Consider the following 18,649-nt stretch of genomic DNA (forward strand, 5'->3'; position numbering starts at 1 on the left):
AGTTACTGAATAGTTCCTTTTCCCTATTCATTTTAAAGTCACCTCTGTCATATGCCAAGTTTTTATATCTACATTCATCAGTTCATTCTGGTTTTTTCCCTTGGTTCTTCTTTAGTACCCAATGGTAGTACCTTATTGATTTAATTACTATAACTTTGTAATAAGACTTGATTTCTGGCAGAGCAAGCCCTATTTCTCAGTTTTTCTTTATAATTTTCTTGTCTATTTGTTTCCTTTTGCTTTTCCATCTAACTTCTCAGATCAATGTTTCAAATTGCACACTAAAAAATGTTGGCATTTTAATTGGAAATGCATTGTGTTTATATGCTATGGGAGAATTCAGTGTTTTCATGATGCCATCTTTCCATCGATGAACTATATATATATATCCATTTATTTAAGTATTTTATCATGTCCATCTGTAAAGTTTTTTTCCATAATATCTTGCATATGTTTGATTGAATTTACCCCTCTGTACTTTGAGGTTTTTGTTGTGGTTGTGAATGGGATTTTTAAGAATTGCTTTTTTTAATAGTGTGTTGCTGGCATTAAGGCATGCCATTTTTGTATATTGAATAGGTTTACAGCAAGTTTGCTAAGTTCTCTCATTAGTTCTACTTGTTTCCAGCTTTTATTCCCATGTAGATAATTATAATGTCTCCAATCCTTTCACTTTTTTTTTTCTTTTTTACTGAGGTGCTTAGAACTGCCAATACAGGGTTAAATAGGATCAGTAATAATAGGCACCCTCATCATGTTTCTGACTTTAAAGGAAAAATTTCTGGGATTTCACCATTAGGTATAATGTTTGCTGTAGTTCTTTTATCCTAATTTTTATAATGAGTGCATATAGAATTTTATCAAATGTTTCTTCTGTATCTATTGAGGTGATCATGTGTTCTTTTTTCTTTAATCTATTTTTAGTTAATTGCATTAATATTTTTCTAATGATAAACCTTCCATATGCTACTGGATTAAACCCTAGTTGGTTATGATGGGTTTTACATTGCTTTTTTCAGTTCATAACATTTTATCAGTATTTTTGCGTGTATGTTCATGAATAAGACTGGCTTATAATTATGTTCTTTTTCAAACTTGCCTGTTCTTTTCTTATAGATTCATAGAAAAATAATCTGTTTCATTTCCAAGAATATTTCTGTCTCTGGATTGTTCTGTTTTCATGGCTTCTTGTTTTTCCTTTCTTAGGTGATATCACCTCTCAAAATTATATTAATTAGGTCTTTATCATTTTTTGTTTCTTACCTATCTCCCTTGGACCACTGGGGGAAAATCCTAAATCCTAAACTGAGGATTCCAGAGCTGAATATATTTCTTAGAAGTTTTAATGACTGCCTTAAACTCACCCTCATCTTTAGCCCCTGAAATTCTGAGAGGATACCATTAGCATTGTTCCACTCAGCTCTGCTACCTATCTACTCCTCGTGTGTGATTTCCCTTTGCAGGAAATTGAGAGCTCGTCTCACACCATTTCCTAGTTTCTCATAGTGATGGGGAATTTTACCCTATTATGTTAGGCAGTAGATGTGATCCTGGAAATCCACATTTACATCATGTTTGGCTGACTAAACTGGGCCCATGACAATACTAGTATAGATAATCCTTTTATCAGTCAGGACTCTACGTTGCAAGGCAGAAAAAGCCCAGTTCAAACTGCCTTAAGACGGAAAAGGAAAATGTTTGCTCAAATAACTGAAAAGCCCAGGAGCAGTGGAGCAGGCTGCTTCAGACATGGCTAGAGGCAGGAGAGACCCTTGTCAGGTCTCAGACTCCTCCCCCAGCCCTCAGCTCTCTCTCCTGGGCATCTGTTTCCTTTGTAGGCTTTTCCAGAGGCAAGGAAGTTGCCAGCAGCTCCAGCAGAAGCGGATCTCCCATGCACACACTAGAATTCCTTCTGCAGTTACTTGGGTAGCATTTCCATCTCTAAAACAGTCACTGTGAGTGGGGAAGGTGAAGATATGCTCCCTGTCACTGCCCCTGGCCAGAGACAGGTCCACAGTGGGTGCCAAGAACTGAGATGAGGGTAGAAGGTCCACCAAAGTGGTCTGTTTACAATTCAGGAGGTCCTGTTCGCCAAGCCCATGTGAAAGGTCCACTCAGGTCCTCTACTCTCATCTCCTCAGTACCTGCTTGCATTTACTGCTCTGTATGCCCTGGAGCTCTTGTTTTATAACTGGAAGAAGAGAAAGAAGGTTCTGTAGGCCATGATGAGGAAGAAAGATGATAGAACGCAGAAAAGACTGCCCCTGCCAGCCCACAGCCTGGGCATAAGGCCCTCGTTTCAGGGGATGGGGACCAGAAGCCTAGAAGGATGCCCCTCTGGAGATGTTACCCACAGCCGGAACCCTAAACAGGGTATGTGTGTGCCAGAGCTCCAGCTTCTCTTGAGGCCACATAACGGCAGACCCATCACACCTTCGGCCTCTCCTAATGTCCTCACTGCCCACCACAACATTTCTGTGTCTTTGGCCTCACCTGGTTTCTGAGGCACTTCTGCAGCACCCACCCCTCTTTCACCTGCCCTCTAGGGAAGTGGGTGATGAACCCTTTGCATCCCCAGCATCTTAGCTCTGCACTCTTGGCACTTGCCTTGCTTGCCTTTACTCAATATGCCAAAGGAATAGACTCCTGTTTGATGTTCTTTCCATGTTTGCATCATCGGAGTCATGTGAGTTTGTTCAGCAGACATTTATTGAGCGCCTCATAGGTGCTATGCCAGGGGCATGGAATAAAATGGAGAGCACTGGGGGTTATTCTGTATGTTAGTAAATTGAACACCAATAAAAAATAAATTAAAAAAAGAAAGAAAGAAAAAAAAAGAAATAAATAAAATGGAGAGCTCCTTTCAGAGCAGGAAACAGAGCATGGAGGCAAGCCTCCCAAGGTCTGAGGAGAAGCCCCAGGGTATGCAGAATGGGCCCAAAGCCTCAACTTTTTGTCGTTTAAAAATGTTTATTTTGAAATAATTACAGATTCACAGGAAGTTGCAAAGAAATGTTAGGGCAGGCCTGCCTATGCTTCACCCAGTTTCCCCCAGGGTGATATCTTACAGAACTATATACAACAGAACACTAGGAAACTGATGTAGGTACCCTCCAGAGTTTGTTCCGATTTCACCAGTTATACATCCACTTATTTGTGTGTGTGTGTCTATGCAATTTTATCATGTGTATAGCTTTGTGTAACCATCATTCCAGTCAGGATAATTAACTGTACCATCATCACTGGAACTATCCCTTTATAGACATTCCCATCCCTCCTTCCCCATTCCCCTCATCCCTTCTGGCAACCACTAATCTATTTCCAGTCTCTATAATTGTGTTATTTTTAAAATGTTATATAAATGGAATCATGCAGTATCATCCTTTTGAAATTAACTTTTTCTTTTTTTCAAGATAATTTTCTCAATGTCATCCAAGTTGTGTGTTTCAACAGATCATTCTTTTTGATTGCTGGGTAGTAGTTCATGAGATGGATGTATCAAAGTTTAAGTATCTACCCATGAAGGACATGTGGATAGGTTCCCAGCTGGAGCTATTATGAATAAAGCTTTTATGAACACTTATGTACAAATTTCTTCATAAAAATAAATTTTCATTTTTCTGGGCTAAATGCCCAGGAGTGCAATTGCTGGGTTGCATGGTAAACCCACTTCTAGTTTTAAAAGGAACTGGCCAAACTAATTTTCAAAGTGACTGACCATTTTATATTTTCTCACCAGCAGCAATTGTATGAGTCATTCAGTTTTGCAACATACTCACCAGCATTTTAATTTTAGCTATTTATATACTTTAGGTATATAGTAATATCTCAGTGTGCTTTAAATTTGCATTTCTCTAGCAGCTAATAGTGTTGGGCATTTTTTAAAGTTTGAATTTTAATTCCAGTATAGTCAACATACAGTGTTATAGTAGTTTTAGGTGTAGAGTGATTCAACAATTCCATACATCATCCGGTGTTGAGCTTTCTTTCATGTGTTTATTTGCTGTCTGTGTGTCCTTTTCAGTGAAATGCCTGTATAGATTTTTCCTTCATTTTTTAATTGCATTGCTTTGAGTTCTTAAACGAGTTTTGAGGGTTCTTTATATATCCTAGATAGTAGTCCTTTGTCGAGAAGTAATTTGCAAATATTTCCTTCCAGTTCATAGTTTGCCTTTTTCTTCCTGAGTTTTATGCAGAACAAAGATTTTTCATTTTAATTTTGATGAGGTCTTCTTTATCAAATTTTCCTTTTACAGGTCATGCTTTTAATGTCATTCCAAGACTTTTTTGCTTCATGCTGGGTCCTGAACATTTAAGTTCATGATCCATTTTGAGCTAATTTTTGTCTAAGAAATGAAATTTAACTCAGGGTTTATTTATTTCTCTCTCTCTCTCTCTTTTTTGCCTATGAATGTCCAATTGCTCCAGCATCATTTATTGAAAAGGCAACCCTCCATTGAATTGCTTTTTCTCCTTTGCCAAAAATGACTTAGGCATATTTGTGTGGGTCTATTTTTGTGTTCTCTATTCTGTTTTGCTATTTGTCTATCCCTCTGCCAAGAGCCAGACTATCTTAATTACTGTAGCTGTGTAGTGGACCTTACCATCAAGGAGAATGTTTTCTCCCACTGTATTCTTTTTCAAATAGTTTTGGCAAAGCTAGGGTCTGTGTATAAATTTTCAAATCATTTTGTCCATGTATCCAAAAAGTCTTGCTGAGAACTTGATAGGAGTTGCATTAAACCTATAAATCATTTTAGGGAGACCAGATACTTTACTATGTTGAGTCTTCCAATCAATGAACATTGTATGTCTCGCCACATATTTACATCTTTTGATTTCTTTCATTGGCATTTTGTAGGTTTTTTTTGGCACCTTATAATTTTCATCATACAGATCTTGTACGTGTTTTGCCAGATTTATATTTAAGTATTTAATTTTTTGGAGCATTGCATTTTTAAATTTTGGTTTCCACTTGTTCATTGTTAGTATACAGAAATGTGATTTTTACATTGATCTTATTTCCTGCAACCTTACTGAACTCACTGATTAGTTCAAAAAGTTCGTGCATGTGTGTTGTTGTTGTTGTTTTGTAAATTCTTCAAGATTTTACCTACAGACAACATGTCACCTGCAAATAGAGCATGTCTTATTTCTGCCATTCCAATTTGTAAACTTTAAATTTCTTTTTCTAGGTTCTTGAGATGGGAGCTCAGATAATTGGTTTGAGGATTTTTCCTTTTTAAATGTAAGCATTTAGTGCTATAAATATTCTTATCACTTCTCTAGCTGCATCTCACAAAGTTTGAAATGTGTTTTCATTTTCACACACACACACACACACACATATATATATATATATATATATATATATATATATATTTTTTTTTTTTTTTTTCGTTTGGGAGTTTCTTTTCAGTCCATGGATTATTCAGAAGTATGTTGTTTAATTTCAAAGTGTTTGGAGATTTTCTTGTTGGACTTTCTGTTATTGATTGCTGGCTTGATTCCATTATGGTCAGAGAACATACTCTGTATGATTTCAATTCTTTTAAATTTGTTAAAGTTTGTTTTATGATCTGAGACATGGTCTATCTTGGTGAATGATTAATGGGTATTTACAAATAATGTGTTCTGCTGTTGTTGGGTGGAATATTCTATACATTGTAATTAGATCCTACTGGTTCATAGTTATCCTTGCAGATTTTCTCTCTGGAATATCAATCATTTGCTAAGAGTGAGGTGTTATAAAGTCTTTGCGAATTTGGAAAGTAATTGCGAATTTGTCTATTTTTTCTTTTGGATCTGTCAGGTTTTGCTTCATGTATTTTGAAGCTCTGTTGTTTGGCGCATATACATTAAGGACAGCTAGATCTTCCTGGTGGATTACGCAGTGTCCCTCTTTGTGCTTAGTGACTTTATTTACTCTGAAATATACTTTGTCTAATATTAATATAGCCACTCCTGTTTTTTTTTTAAGACTCAAGTCTTTTTTTTTTAAGATTTTATTTATTTATTCACGAGAGACACAGAGAGAGAAAGAGGCAGAGACACAGGCAGAGGGAGAAGCAGGCTCCATGCAGGGAGCCCGATGTGGGACTTGATCCCAGGTCTCCAGGATCACGCCCCAGGCTGCAGGTGGCACTAAACCGCTGTGCCACCGGGGTGCCCCACTCCCGTTTTTTTTAAGTTAACTTTTCATGATATATCTCTTTCATCATTTTATTTTATTTTTTATTTTATTTTTTTGAGATATAGTTGACATTTAACATTATATTAGTTTCAGATGTATAACATAATAATTTGATATTCATATATGTTGCAAAATGTTCCCCAGAAAAAGTCTAATTAACATCCATTACCACACACAGTCATAAATTTTTTCTTATGATGAGAACTTTTAATATCTACTCTTTAAGCTACTTTCAAATATACAATATAGTATTACTAAATATGGTCACTGTTCTCTATGTTACATCCTCAGGACTTATTTTATAAGAAGTTTATAACTAGAAGGACCACCTTCTCTCATTTCCCCCACCCCCACCTCCTGCCTCTGACAGCTACCAATCCGTTCTTTGAATCTAGAGTTTGGTGTATTTTCTTAGCTTACTTGTTTAGATCCCGTATATGTGAGGTCATACTGTATTTGTTTTCTCTGTTTGACTTATTTTGCTTAGCATGATGCCCTCAAGGTGCCATCCATGTTGTCACAAATGACAAGATTTCATTCCTTTTTATGGCAGAATAATATTCCCTTGGATACCCAAACTATATTTTCTTTATCCATCTATCCATTAGTGTACACTTGGGTTTCTTCCATGTCTTGGCTAGTGTAAACAATGCTTCAATGAACATGGGGGTGTATACATCTCTTTGAGTTTATGTTTTCATTTTCTGCAGATGATTACTCAGAAGCCAAATTTCTGGATCATACAGTAGTTCCATTTTGAATTGTTTGAGGATCTTCCATACTGTTTTCCACAGTGGCTGTACCAGTTTACAATCCCACCAACAGATGAATTTTACACAGATTCCCTTTTCTTCACATCCTCACCAGCATTTGTTTTCTCTTATCCTTTTGATGGTAGCCATTCTAACAGGTTTGAAGTGATCTCATTGTGGTTTTGATTTGCATTTCCCTGATGCTGATCAGCTTTTCATTTATCTGTTGGCCATTTGTATGTCATATGTCACATTTCTTTAGAAAATGTGTATTCAGATCCTCTGCCCATTTTTCAATTGGATTGTTTGTGTTTTTTTTTTTTGTTGTTGTTCTTGTGGTTTTGTTTCTTTAGTTCTATGAGCTCTTTATGTATTGTGGATATTAACCCCTTATCAGATACGTAATTTGCAAATATTTTCTTCCAATTCTGTAGGTTATGTTTTCATTTTTGTTGGTGGTTTCTTTTGCTGTGCAGAAGCTTTTTAGTTTGATGCATTCTCACTTGCTTATTTTTGGTTTTGTTGCCTTTGCTTTTGGTATTAAATCCAAAAAACCATTGCCAATTTTTAAAAAATAGTGTTTGCATGATTTATATTTTTCTTCCCTTTATATTTAACCTCCCTATGTCATTATGTTTGAAGTAAGTTTCTTGTAGACAGCATATTCTTGGATTGTGGTTGTGTATGTGTGTGTGTTTGTGTGTGTGTTAACATACTCTGTAAATCACTGTCTTTTAATTTGTGAATTTAGAGCATTTATTTTTAAAGTATTTATTGATATGTTAGAGTTTAAGTCTGTCATTTTATTATTTGTTTTCTGTTTGTTGCCTCTGATTCTCATCTTTCGGTTTCTTTGTTCTTACCTTCCTGTGGGCTATTTGAGCATTTTTTAGCTTCATTTTGATTTCTTTTCCTTTTTTTTCATTTTGATTTCTTTATGAATTTTTGAGTATATTGCTTTGTATAGTTTTCTTTGTGGTTGGCTGTAGGTATTACTGTATACATACACAACATATTACAGTCTACTGGTGTCGATGTTTGACCACTTCAAGTGAAGTGTAAAAACCATCTGTTTTACTATCCCTGCTTTTTAAACATAATGATGTTAAGCATTTCCTTTCTATATATTGAACACCACATCAGATAGTATTATAACTTGTGCTTTAACCACAAAATATGATTAAAGAAACTCATGAGGCAATGAAGAGTTTATTGTATTTACCTTTAATTTTTACCCATTCCATTGTTTTTCTTTCTTTTCGAATGTCTCAGCCTTTTCCTGTTATCATTTTCTTTCTGTTTGGAGAGCTTCCTCCAAGGATATATCTGCAAGCAAGAAGTTATCTAAGCTTCCCTAAGAATGAGTTTGTTTTCTCATTATTTCTGAAGGGTAATTTACTGGATTGAAGAATTTAGAGTTGATGGTTCTTTTCTTCCAGTGCTTGAAAAATATTATGCCACTTAACTTCTGGGCCCCATGGTTTCAGATGAAAAGAAAACTGTTCTCATTCTAATTGATGTTCCTTGACAGGCAATGTGTCATTTCTTTCTGGCTTTGTTAAAGATTTTTTTCTTTGTTTTTAGTTTTTAGAAATTTTATTATGTTACACCTTAGTGTGGAGTTTGTTTATTTATTTATTTATTTATTATTTTTAAAAGATTTTTTATTTATTCATTTTGGAGAGAGAGTGTGAGAGCATGAGCAGGGGTTATGGTCAGAGGGATAGAGGGAAGCAGACTCCGCACTGAGCAGGGAGCCAGATACAGGGCTAGATCCTAGGACCCCGGGATCATTACCTGAGCTGAAGACAGACGCCCAACCACCGAAGCCACCTAGGCACTCTTATTTTTATTTTTTATTTTTATTTTTATAGTATTTCTTCAAATATTTTTTCAGTGCCACACTCTTTCTCTTCTCTTCTGGGTCTCTGATTGTATGAATATTACATCTTTTGCTGTTGTCCCACAGAACTCTGAGGCTGTCATTTTCTTTTCCAGTCTGTTTTCTGTCTGCTGTTTAGACTGAATAAATTCTATTGATCTGTCTTCAAGTTTATTGTTTCTATTCTCTATCATCTCCATTCTACTATTGGGTCTGCCTAGTGGACTTTTCTTTTCAGTTGTATATTCCAGTTTTATAATTTCCACTTGGTTCTCTTTAATTACTGCTACTTTTTGCTGAGATTTTTTTTTTAATTTGTTTCAAGAGAATTTGCAAATGCTTGTTGAAGCATTTTTATGATAATGCTTTAAAATTCTTGTTAGATAGTTCCAACACTGATTCATTTAGGTATTGGAGTCAGTTGTCTTCTGTCACTCAAATTGTGATTCTTGGAAAAATGATTGATATTCAGTTGTATTCTGGGCATTTTGGTTATTATGTTAGGGCACTCTTGACCTATTTAAATCTATTGTAGTGGGCAGTCACTCTGTTTAGATTTAGTATGTAGGTGGTATACATATATTTATGATGGTTTGGTTATAAGAAATCTTTCATTGTGATTCTTGTCTTCTAGCTTTATTCTTTACTCTTCTAGAACTGCTGGGGCTACTGCTCAATCTCTATTGGTGTCATCTGTTGGTGTCTTTCCCAGAGTTACCTGGTGTTGCTGAGCCATCCTCTTCAGTTGGAGAGTTGGAGATGGGGGATAGAAGCTGCTGGGCCTGAGTCCTTTTATGCCACTAGGTGGAGGGTAAGTAGACACAGGGCTCAGCTCATGTTGCTCCTGCAGCTGGACCAGCTGTGCTGCAGTTGGGCCAACCTGTATTCTGTACAACTGCTGCAGGTAGATGAGACTGCCTGCCAGTGCATCTGTCATGGAGCAGCCACAGAGGCTCCCACCATGTCTTTTTTGGGCTTTTCCTTTCCTTGTCCTTTGTCCAGTGAAAGCAGGCTTTCCTTGTTTTTGTTTTTGTTTTTGTTTTATACCTATTAGTGGATCTAGGTTGTAGAAACCTTCAGCACCCAATCTTCGGGGAACTAACTACGTTGTTGTCCCTCAGGTCCTGAGGTCCCTCAGTAGTCCACCTTCTGCTTTCTGACTTTAAGAGTCTTCTAATCATTGTCTGTTCAATCATTTCCAGGATATTTAGTTGTAATTAGAGGGCAGTGTTTTGATCACCTCTTCCTTACCCCCCTGGTGAGGGAGGGCTTCCTGCCCTAGGGTTGTGGGGATGGTTGAGTACACAACCGCTGAGACTGGGCAAGTGAGATCAATAGCATTTTAATAGTCACATATACTCATAGCCTGGAGGACACAACATGCCACACAGGGTCACATGGGAGTTGCACTTGGGAACAGAATGAACAAGCAGGGACTGTGGGAGGCAGGCTGTATAGTATCAAGAGAGTGAGGTAGCCCCTGGTTCCTGCAGGAGGATGTGATTAGCTTGTTTGAATAATTCCATGAGCTGGTAGGGCACTGAAACCAGAGATGAAGAGGGATTGTGCTGGGTCACTTGGATAAGGAGGCTTATCTAGCTGAGGAACTTTATTTATGGGAGTGGGGAGAGGAGGAACTTGCTGTTAGGGCAGTTGAGGTCTTCCTGATGTCAAGGCAGCAAAGGATATTGAGCCTTACAACACAAGAAAAAGAAGGGAAAGGTATTGTTTCCCCCCCAAACTGGAACGCAGGTCTTATTTTTTAAATTCATGAGAACTTTATATTCTGATCCCAGTTTGTTTTGATGTAAAACTGCTCTTCTCCAGATCTGCCATTAAAAATGTGGGCATCTTCTTGGACCATTAGCATGGATCCTGAGCATGTTGTAGGCAGCCTGAGATGATTTAGAAAGTGCAACTTAAATTATGTTTTCCTTGAAATATTTTAATTGAAAAGTAATGTAACCATATTACAGATAATTTGGGAAGTATGGAAAAGGAAAAAAAAAGCCTTCATAATTTTAACCCACAACCATACCAATTATAATTTTAGTATAATTTCTACAGTCTTTTTTTCCGTGCAAAATTTAAAGCTGTAGATATAGAATGTATAAGGTCTGTACATCTGCTTTTTATGCTTGATGTTTTACCAGAGCTCTTCCTTCCTCTCTTTCTTTCCTGAACAATTCAGGCTAAAATTTATTAGGTAGAGCAGAGCAAGGGAGGAAGCTGCGGTGGTCCAAAGTAGCGCTTGCACTCTTGAGAACTGAGAAGGACATCTGTAAGAGATGTAGATGTACAGAGGGGTAGCTCAGTGCAGGGTGAGGGTGTGTGAACCCACACTGGGTGAGTGGAGCATCTGTGCAGGGGTGTGACCTAGCACGTGTCAGAGCCCAAACAGGATGAAGAAAGCATCTCAGGATTTGCGGGGAGGGCAGTGACTGGATATTTTAAGGCTATGGGAGTGTTGTTTCTCACGGTTAGAAAAGAGAGTTTCAGATATGAACAGGAGAACACTAGACTGAGACATGTGGTGTTGGATTAGAATGGGAAATATTGGTAAGAACTCATGTTTTTCTCTCTCTCTATATATATAGAAATAATATGCATAAAAGCATGAGTATATATGTGTGTACACATGCACGTAGATTCCCTAGCATTGGGTACTGAGAAGGTCTGGTAAAACCAACACCCAATAGTAATGAATACACCTAACCCTATAGCTTGGTTTCTAAATACTATTTTCCACTAGAATGAGCCAATTTTCTTTCCCAGGAGGGCTAACTGCAGGACTGGAGCAGAGAAAATACAAGATGAGCTGGTTTGTGCCTTAGAGTAAAAAGGAAGTACTCGAAAAATGATGGGACATGGCCAAAGAATGTCCAAAACCAAAATAAAGGGGCTCCCACTGGCCCAATCTGGGGCAGTTGGGGCACCAAAATAAGTAATGAATGTAACAGATTATTACCCCTTGAACGGAATAGAAATAAATGTCTAGGTAGTCACTGACCTAAACGGATACATGAACAGATGAAAATTCTATGAGGGGCAGGTATTTCAAAGTAGCTCCCCACAAAGTGCTAAAGACTACAAACAGAAAAGGAGCTCGACTTTTATGGAGAAGCCTAGTAGACACCGCCTTAATCTAGTGATCTCAGGAAGCACCATCGTGACATGACAACAAATAGAAAGCGCGTGTCGCCTGATAGGACATCACGAGAAGAACAGGAACACCCTCCTTGGATAGTCTTGCCAAAGATGCATGATATGAATCTTTTTTGAAAATCGAGGTGAAATTTATATCACATAAATGTAACCATTCTAAGGCGAACAATTCTGTGCCTCTCGGTATATTCACAATGTTGTACAACTACCGCCTCTATGTAGTTCCAAAATATTTTCATCACTCCAAAATAAAACCCCCCTACTCATTAAGCAGTTAGTTATTCCTCATGGCCCACCCTCCCTCACCCATAACCACTAACCTGCTTTCTATCTCTATGGATTGATTGATTCTGCATATTTCCTATAAATGGACTCACACGGTACATGGTCTTCTGTGACTGACACCTTTTCTTATACATATTGCTTATGAAGCTCATCCATATCACAGCATCTATCAGTACCCATTCCTTTTTGTGGCTGAATAATATTCCACTGTGTGGATATTATTGTAAGCGGACTGTTTGTCTTCTCACCCATTGACAGAATTTTGGGTTCTTTCCACCTACTGACTATGGTGAATAGGGCCATACAAGTGTTTGTTTCGTTATCTGTTGTCAGTTCTTTGGGGTGTATTTCTGAGAGTTGTTAAGAATTGCTAGGTCACATAACTCACTCTTATCCTGAAAAAAATATCTGATGAGCCCAAGTTGAGGGACATTCTACAAACCAACTGGCTTGTAATCATCAAAAATGTTAAGGGTGTGAAAGGTAAGGAAAGAACTTTTCCAGGTGGAGGAATGAAAGAGACATGAGTGCTAAGTACACACATGACCCTGAACTGGATGCCTTGCCAATTAAAGATGCTACCAGAACAATTGGTAAAACCTGAATGAGTCAGAGGAGTATCAGTGTACTTTCCTGGTGTTAGTGGCTGTAATGGTTATGTAGGAGGATGTCCTTGTTTGTAGAAAACACACACTGAAGTATTTGGGGGGGTGGGTGGAGCATGATGCCAGCAAGTTACTCTGAAATGGTTCATCCGAAAAATACTTGTACTTGGTACCGACAACTTGTTTTTGCAGATTTGGAATTATTTCAAGATGAAACAAAATTAATTTAAAATACTTGATGACTTTTCCCTCGAGAGCTGTCCATGTTTGTTTTGACTTTTCTCCTGTTCTCTCTTGAATAATCTCCCTTTATGTTCTTGCCTCCTCATTCCACTTGATAGAGCTGGTATTAAAGTCACTGATGAGCTCCATGCTGCTGGACCCGGCAGCCCCAGGCTACCTCTTACCTGCCTTATTGGCGGCACCTGGCAGGTTCATCCCTTCCTCCACACTCAGCTTCCTGGCCCTCCTCCCCCATCGCTGCTGCTCCTTCTGGATGCCTCTGCGGGTTGCCTTTTCTCTCTTCTGACTTTTGAATGTGGGGGGCCTGGGACTCAGTCCTGGAGTCTCTGCCCTTTCCTTTCCACACTCCTTCCCTTGGAGACCCCATCCAGCCCCAACTGTACATGCCTTATATCTACTGACGACTCTCAACTTCTGCCTGCAGCCTGGACTCCTTCCTGGGTTCCCTACTCATGCCCCTGACCACCTGTGGGCCTGGGATCTCCACTCCACTCATGTGTCTGACAAGCATCTCAGCTCAGCGTATCCAAAACTGAGCTCCCAGCCCTCTGTTTTGCTCTCCACCGAACAATCTTCCTTATCCCAGTAAAAGGCAACTCCAGTCTTCCTTTACTTAGGCCAAAAACCTTGAAATCACCCTAGACACTCACCTTACTGTTTCTCATATCCAACAGGTGACCAGGGAGCAAATCACATCGGCTCTTCAAAGAGTATCCAAATCTACTCACTTCTGACCACCTGTACAGCTTCCCCCTGGCTCCAAGCCACCTTCATCACTGCTCTGAACTATCACAGTGGCATCTAGCTGGTCCCCCTGCTTCTCCCTTGCCCCCATCAGCCCACTCCTCTGATCACTGCTCTGCAGTGGCTGTTCACCTCACTCTCCTGGAGGTCCAAGTCCTAATAATGGCCCACAGGGTATCTTACATTGGGATGCTCTAGAAGCCGGGGCTGAGACAAGGGCTTGAGTAGAATTAGTTCACTTGAAAGGTGATTTCTGGAAGCATGGGGATATAAGCAGGGATGTGAGGCAGAGAAAAGGACGTTATTCAGGGTGTATTAATAAGTGACTTAATGCTGGTAACCAGAGTTCAATCCCCCTGGGGATCTCTGAGAATCCGCCTACAGCATGCCTCACGACTGTCAAGCCCAAGAGGCACTTCACCAACTCCACATAGGTTGGGGGCTACTCCCAGGAGCATTAACTCCCTGGCCTGCCCCCATGCACAAGGGCCTACTGTATACCTGTGGTCAGCAAGGGCCCTCAGACAGAGAGCTGCACGGGCAGTAGGAAGTCATAGAATCTGTGTGCATCTAATGGGGAGTACTGAGGGGATATAAGAAAACCACTCACAGCACCTCCCTCAAAGGCCCTACATGATCTGGCTTCTATCCTATCCTGGGCATCCCAGTGGCCTCAGCTGCCACTCTACACTCTCTTACCCACTCCAGCCACACAAACCCCCTTGCTGTTTCTCAAACACGCCATGCACGCTTTTACCACAGGGCCTTTGCACTTCCAGCTACCTTGCCCAAAGTGCTCCTCTACCAGGTATCTGCACATCTCCCACCTTATCTTCTCTGGGGCTTTAGCTAAATGTTGCCAGCTCAGCAAATCCTTCCTAGGGAAACAAATGGCAGCCTCCAGTTAGGACTATCTGTGGAGAGTTTAATAATAAAGTACTATTTACAAAGGTTTGGACAGGGGATGAGGAAACTAGAAGAGGTAGTAAATCCCCATAGTAAGGGCAGCCGCAGTTACCATCTCTAGGTGTGAAGGAGCAAGGAAAGGAAGGTGTTCTTGGAGCTGGGTGGGCTATGTGGGAAAAGCTCCCTAATAGGGGCTGAAGCCTTTGGAGGAGGGATGAGGGATGCTGACCTCACTGGAATCCTTCCTGAAGGTCTTTCCCATTAGCCACGCCCAACAGGAAGCCAGAGTTACCCTTCATGTTGTTTACCAATATCAGCTGCAAGGCATAGGGCAGGGAGACGAGCAAATTACAGATGTCCAGCACACGGATCAAAATACTAATACACACACATTGTCGATCCAATTCCCTGCTTTGTTTTTCCCACTTAGCAGTTAGCACCATCTAACTTATGATACATTTACCTATTTATTTCATTTATTATCTATATCCCTGCACTGGGGGGTAAACTCCCCAAGGTCAGGAATTCTTGTCTTCCTCATTCACTGCTGTATCCTCAGCAGAACCTAAACTAGGGCCCAGCACATAGCTTGTGCTCAACAAATAGCCTTTGAGTGGATAAAAACTACCTCACTGTGGTAGGCAGGATAAGGCCCCAAATATGTCTACATCCTAAACCTAGGAATCCTTGGAAATGTTAGGTTACATAGCAAGGGGGAATTAAGGTTGCAAATGGAATTCAGGTTAATTGGTTGACCTTAAAACAGGGAGATTATCCCAGATTATCTGGGTGGGCCCAATGTAATAATGAGTCCAGAAGAGTCAGGATCAAAAAGATTTTTAAGATGTTACACTGCTGGCTTTGAAGATGGAGGAAGGGGCCATGAGTCAAAGAATGTGGCAGCCTCTAGAAGGTGGAAAAGGCAAGGAAACACATTCTCTTTCTCTTGTAGAGTCACCAGAAAGGAATGCAGCTCTGCTGACACCTTGATTTTAGCCTGGTGAGACCCATTTCAGACTTCTGATCTCCAGGATTGTATGATGATACATTTGTGTTGTTCTAAGCCACTAAGTTTGTGGTACTATGTCACAGCAGCTATAGGAAACTAATGCACTAGCCCTTGTTTTTAATGGCAGGAACACAGGCTCTGGAGCCTGCTGGAGCTGCTTTTCTGGTCCTTGTTAGCTGAGGGACCTTACACCTTTCTTTTTCTGTGCAAATAAAGCTATTGATTGCTCCTTCATCATGGGTGTGGTTTAAGGATTTGGTGAGCTGATGCATGAAAGCACGTGGCTCAGAGCCTAGTCTCTTGTAATCCCTCTTCTTTTTTTTTTTAAATTTTTATTTATTTATGATAGTCACAGAGAGAGAAAGAGAGAGAGGCAGAGACATAGGCAGAGGGAGAAGCAGGCTCCATGCACCAGAAGCCCGATGTGGGATTCGATCCCAGGTCTCCAGGATCGCGCCCTGGGCCAAAGGCAGGCGCCAAACCGCTACGCCACCCAGGGATCCCATAATCCCTCTTCTTGACCAGAGGCCCGGCGAGTGTCTGGCAGACTGGAGACAACATATATTTGTGGAAGGATAAATTCATTTCATGAAGTGATGTTCCATAATAGACTTCATCGTCTCTCTGTTTTTAGGACACTGGGGTTTCTCCCCCATGTTCTTTTTTTTTTACTATAGTAAATAAAATTTGAGAATCTTTGTGTGTACGGCTTTTTTTTTTAATTTTTAAATTTTATTCCATTTATTTATGATAGCCACACAGTGAGAGAGAGAGAGAGGCAGAGACACAGGCAGAGGGAGAAGCAGGCTCCATGCACCGGGAGCCCGACGTGGGATTCGATCCCGGGTCCCCAGGATCGCGCCCTGGGCCAAAGGCAGGCGCCAAACCGCTGCGCCACCCAGGGATCATGTGCATATGGCTTTAAAAAAAAAAAAATTCTTCTAGTTCTTCAAAGCAAGAGCTCCAGTTGGCTGCAAGGCTGGTGCTCACACATACGCGAGATGTGCTGCAAAAAGCTGCCTTCAGTGCAAGGGGGCGCAGCTCACCCAGCAGCTGGGCACCAACTAGGACAGTGAGCCCACCATGTGGCTTGCCTGGCTGGGGCCAGAAGGTGGGGAGGGGAGAGGAGGCAGCCTAGAAGTTGTGTCTAAAGGCACTTTGCTGAATTCCCTTGCTGGGCTGGGCTTCCACCTGGCTCTTCCACCAGCGCAAGGGGCCTAGGAGAGACCAAGGCAAGGGGGAACCGAGAGAGTGAGAGATGGTACCGCCATCATCTAAGCCAAGGAAGCCTCTCCCTGACGCCAGGGAAGTGCCAGGGGCCAGTTCAGCAGCTCCAGGTGGTGCTGACCAGCGTGAGCGCATCCAAACCACCTTCCCTCCTGGCCCACATCCAGTAATGGTGCTGCGTAGACTGCACCACCTATGCGGGGACGCAGGGGCCTCCCCAGCTGTCTGGGGCAGCAAGAGAGACCCAACCCCGAGAGGGCAGGGCCGCAGGAAGGGAGAAAGCCGGCTCCATGCTTCTGCAGTGCCAGGCCACTTTCCAGGTGGCATCCACTTGTCTACCTCTCTGCGCTGCTCACAGCGGGTGCCCCTAAAACCCGCAGGACCTGAGTCTACAAGCGGGAGGGGAGGAGAGGGTTGTGAAGTGAAGCCAGCGAGAGAACAAAGAAGGCTTTGCTGGAGAGGGAGGCACCTTCAACTAAGGCCTCGGGGGCTTGGGGAAGTGAGTCACTGGGCCCCGGGGAAGGACCCACCCATGGGCTTCCTAGAGACTGAGAAAGAGCCCAGCTGCTGGGCACAGGCCCCATGGGGTGGGGAAGGGGGAAGGGGGTGTCAGTCTCCGCCTGAGTTGGGTGGGGCCTCCCCTACCGACGCACCTAGTGTGGGACCTGCCTGGGGGCCTTGGGGGCCACCCTGTGTTCCCTGGCCCGCCAGGCAAGGCTTTTGCCACCACCACCACCACCGCTCCAGCTTCGGGGTGGGTTGGGGGTGCGGGCATGATCCCCTCTCCCCAGCTCAGCCTCCCATCGGCCCAGCTCCTAGAGACCCGGGCTCCCCAACTCTTGGCAGAGCCTGCCGAAGCAAGGCCATCAGGGCCACCCAAAGGTGGCGATGTTGGCGTCTGGCCCTGCCCCACGGCTCACCGGACACCTGTGATGAGAACCCGGAGAGCCCCGGCTTCTCGGGCAGTTGCACAACCTCCCCCAATTATGCTTCGGAGGCTGTGTGGCAACCGGGCGAGAATTCCAGGACCTTGTATATACTCGTACAAATCCGCCTTCCTGCTGTTTGGCTGCAGGGCCAGGCGTGTCTCTGTGGGCCCCGGGAAATGGGGGTGTGTTCGCGTCCAAGAGGGCGTGGCCCGCGTCCGGAGTAGGAGCCGCCACCCCGCCCTGCCGGTGTAGACTGCTCGCCCCAAACCGCAGCTTCCTCGGGAGCCCTGGGCCGCGTCCAGGACACGGAGGAGGAAGCTCTGGTGACATTGTAGACACAGGCTTGGAGCAGCAGGCTTGGCCTGGAGCAGCTCGAGAGGTTGGCAGGTGGCGCACCTCCGGGGCCTCTGCTCCCCTGGACGGAGGGAGGCAGGTGGGGGGGCGAGGGGCAGGGCGGGCAGCCTCCCAGGATCTTTGAGCCTGTGCCAGGAGGTCCTAGGAGTCAGGCCCTGGGTGACCCGGCTGTTACCGTCCCGCGGGCCATGGCTCAGGGTCGAGGGAGAGCATTGTCCAGCTCGGCCACCAGGCCCAGAGCTGGCTGTCGGGGAGGCTGTTCTATGCAATGGAAATAAAGACAAAAATCCAAATGCGGCTGACCTCCAGCCCCCTCCTTTGTGTTTCCTCCGGGAGAGGGGAGTCAGCCTGCCTC

General features: G+C 42.3%; 1 long non-coding RNA gene across 1 annotated transcript in view; it reads left to right on the top strand.

The window, feature by feature from the left end:
• The window catches only part of LOC140607452 (uncharacterized), a 298,278-nt gene extending 281,851 nt beyond the window's left edge, over positions 1-16,427 (top strand). Inside the window, exons 10-11 of the long non-coding RNA XR_012009469.1 lie at positions 9,540-9,638; positions 13,800-16,427. This is a non-coding gene — a long non-coding RNA (uncharacterized lncRNA). The remainder of the gene's footprint in view (positions 1-9,539; positions 9,639-13,799) is intronic.
• The last annotated feature ends 2,222 nt before the right edge of the window (positions 16,428-18,649 follow it).

The sequence above is a fragment of the Canis lupus genome, chromosome 1 (assembly GCF_048164855.1).
Source record: "Canis lupus baileyi chromosome 1, mCanLup2.hap1, whole genome shotgun sequence".
Taxonomy (NCBI): domain Eukaryota; kingdom Metazoa; phylum Chordata; class Mammalia; order Carnivora; family Canidae; genus Canis; species Canis lupus.